Genomic DNA, 3,692 nt, shown 5'->3' on the forward strand with positions numbered 1-3,692 from the left:
AGCACCCTGAATTTCCATACTTCCAGGTAGCAGGTAGGCATACCTGTGCTCTTTTGTTGTTGCTGTTGTTTTTTTCTGTATCTTTCAGCAGTTGTGCAAAGGAGTTGCCATTTAACAAAGCAGTCTCTGAATACAGCACATCTTGATCAATATCGTCCCTTTCAACATTCTCACTCAGCCCTCCCCACCCACCCCTTCCCTCACTCTTCTTAATTTTGTAGGATATGCATTGGATTCTTGACTCCACCCCCCATCTTCTCCTTTTCCTTCCCTATCCTTTTCTCTTTGACCCCCAGCCCATCCCATTTAAGTACCCACTTTCTGGTGCTTATTTTGTCTAACTTTGACTTTGCCTTTCTAAGGAACTACACTATTTGAGTTCTCTCTTGAATCTACCATATTCCAGTTAATGCATTTGTATACACTTGCATAACCGCCAACATCTGTACTTATAGCTTTGTAAACTAAATCTAATTATATTTTTTAACTGAAAGAGCTGACAGTTTCATGTTCACATTTCACAATGCAAATGAAATCTGTATTTCTTGTCCCACTTCTCTCCTCCAAGTCTATTATCTTGATAAAGGAAGCAAGTCTTCCTTGTCATGCAGTTGGAAAATACCCGGAGTCTCAGCACAATTATCTCTTGATGAACTTGAACAAATGTTGTAAAACTGATAGAGGGCCCCCCTACCCCTCTTTCCTTATCCTCTAGTCAAGTCATTTCTGGCCGAGTGGGTACCGTCATGGGCCGAGCAGGAGGCTTCATCACTGGAGGCCCAGGCATCATTGGCCTGTGGCCTCCCATGGGTGACCTCATTCCAGGAACAGGTCCCATGGGCATCATCCCAGGAGGGGGTGGGCCCTATATTGGCATCATGGGAGGGATGCTGGCATCATACCAGGTGGAAAGGACTGGGGAGACTGGGAGAAGGTTGGCTCATAGCCACGGCAGGGGGAGGAGCAGAGAATGGAGTGGGAGGTATTTTCCCTTGTTGAAATGCAGCCATTGTCTTGTCAATCAGGCTCTGAGCCTGCTCTTCTGTCCATTTCTGATAGTAGTCTTTCACATTCTCTTTATGTTTCCTACCACTGCAGTGTGTCTTTCTCACAGATGGAGAGTCATGGGTGAGGTATATGTTGCAGTAGTCACAATAAAATGTGGGCATGTTCCTTCTGTGCCATGAGGAAATGATGCAAAAACCAGCTCTAATTATATTATTGAATTCTTTTTGGACTGGGACACCCTTGCAAAGAAATTCTGAAGCTGAAACCAGGTGCTGGTGGCTCAAGTCTGTTATCATAGCTATTAAGGAGACTGAGATCTGAGAATGGAGGTTCAAAGCCTCAAGCATGAAAGTCTATGAGACTCTTATCTCCAGTTAGCCACTGGAAAAGCAGAAGTGGCATTGTGGCTCAGAGTGGTAGAGTACTAGCCTTGAGCTGAAGAGCTCAGGGACAGCACCCCAGGCCCAGAGTTCAAACCTCACTACCAACAGAAAGAAAGAAAGAAAGAAAGAAAGAAAGAAAGAAAGAAAGAAAGAAAGAAAGAAAGAAAGAAAGAAAGAAAGAAAGAAAGAAAGAAAGGTAGAAAGAAAGAAAGAAAGAAAGGTAGAAAGAAAGAGAGAGAAAAGACAGAGACAGAGAAAGAGAAAGAATAGAGAAAGACAAAGAATAAATTAATTAATTCTGAAGCTGACTAACAATATGTGAGTTGACCTCAGACTCGAGACACTCCTGTCTCCACTCCTGAGTATTGGTATTACATATTTGTGATACCATGCCCTAGAAGGATAAAGTCTTAAACTCCATTCTGGAGAAGTATCACTTGAGAAAACCAATTCTTGGTTCCCACTCTATAGTTTCTGATTCGAGGCCAAGGAATCTGTTTTCTATACACCCTCTAGGTAATTTTCATACAAGTGGTATTTTATCCTGAGTTTGAGAAATGCTTGTGGAGTTGGATGTATATAGATGTTCACATTGAAAAATAGAACTACTTTCATGTACACAGTGACATTTCACGAGATTTGTTTGGTTTGATACAGCCAAAACCAAACCCCACTGGTACAAGGTATGTGTTAGCAGTATTTGATTGACTGAGGCAAGAAGCCTCAAACATCAGTTTTCCATGACAGTACACTAGGCATGAACATACATTCTACTTTGTTACCAGGATCGTCAAAGGGAAGATATTAATTGTCACACCACAGCTATATATAAGTACTTGCCTTCCCTTAGAGCAAAAGAAAAATTCCTATGCCTAGTTTTTTCTCAAAATAAAAGTTATATTTTTAACCTAAGAATATATATTTATATTTATGGTTTCAACCCACACATTTCGAAGCACGTTGTGACATTTTAGACAAGGAGCAAAAAGAATAATAAACCTGCTTGTACACTACAATCATCTTAGGAACTTAAAAAATACAAGTATTCATAGGAAAATTCTATTTTTGACCATGCATCTCTTTCAAAAGTTTCCTGACTCAAAAGCACACTTAAGAAGTTACTGAGTCTGTTTGTTTTAAACTCACCAAGTCTGGTTTGGAGGCATGGCTCAAGTGATAGAGTACCCTTCATGAGACAAAAGCTAAGTAAGAACAAAAAGACTTTGAGTTCAAGTTCTGGAATCAGCACAAAACAAACAATTCTAGTAAGCTCATGAGCTCCCTTTAAAGGCATTTTAGGGAAGACCCCATTTTGCTATCATATGCTGTATGAGCACATACCTGGACACACTTCATACTAGCTCTGTGACCAAGGTAATGTAAATTGGCTGGCTTGAATTTCCAATCCCATGTCATTAAATGCTCATAGATGAGGATTTTTAGGAAAAAACATGACCAAGCTAGAGAAAGGTCTAGCACAGTCCTCAACTCATAATGGAAGCTTAGTAAATCTGACATTTCTCCATGCTACAGAGAAGATTTAATGCAGAAAGATTAAAGAAAATAAAACAAGGGTGTAATGAAACAATTCAATTAATTTGAAGAGGATCCCCCCCAGTAGTCAAGAAGATATATAAGGAGCGACTACAGTAGTTTAGATGTGGTTTTTAGTCAGTCAGATATGAAGCCCGACTCAGTAATCTTGTGACTTTAGACAAATGATTTAAAATCTTTGAAGCCTGGTTCTTCATTTGTAGAACTGGACTCACACAGACACTGTGAGAATTTCCAGCAGTAAAGGGTAAACTGCTGAGAAAAAGGTCTGAGTCAAGATAAACCCTACTATTGCCATGTTATTTATATCAGTACTAACTATACGGAATGGGGCCAAGGCCCTTGAATATTTGGGTTTTCTTAAAGCAAACCAAACCTATTTTGGTTCAAATCTCTCAGAAGGTCAAATGACAAGAACTTGGCCTTCTTGCAGTACAACTTTATCAGTCTGAAAAATATCCTCTAAACTCTTTTTCTGGATCACTGAATGCTGCCCTCATAGTATTTGGCTCCTCAGCCTGGCAACAATTGCCATCTTTGCTGAGAGCTTTTGCCAGCTGAGCTGGACACACAGCACACTGCTCACCAAGAAAGCAAATCCCCAGTCCTTTAACTATGGAGGACAGGATGTTACTCCACTGATTAAATCACTGAGAAATGCTTTTACCCTCTCCCCCCCCCCAACAAATCCATGTAATTCTGATCAAATGTGGGCCTTGTTTACCCTTAAAAACATAAAAATGCATA

General features: G+C 40.2%; 1 pseudogene; it reads right to left on the minus strand.

Moving 5' to 3' along the window:
• Positions 1-715: 715 nt before the first annotated feature.
• LOC150048852 (U1 small nuclear ribonucleoprotein C pseudogene) lies at positions 716-1,169 on the minus strand (annotated as a pseudogene).
• Between the last annotated feature and the right edge of the window lie 2,523 nt (positions 1,170-3,692).

The sequence above is a fragment of the Megascapheus bottae genome, chromosome 21, assembly GCF_031878675.1.
Source record: "Megascapheus bottae isolate mThoBot1 chromosome 21, mThoBot2.hap1, whole genome shotgun sequence".
Taxonomy (NCBI): domain Eukaryota; kingdom Metazoa; phylum Chordata; class Mammalia; order Rodentia; family Geomyidae; genus Megascapheus; species Megascapheus bottae.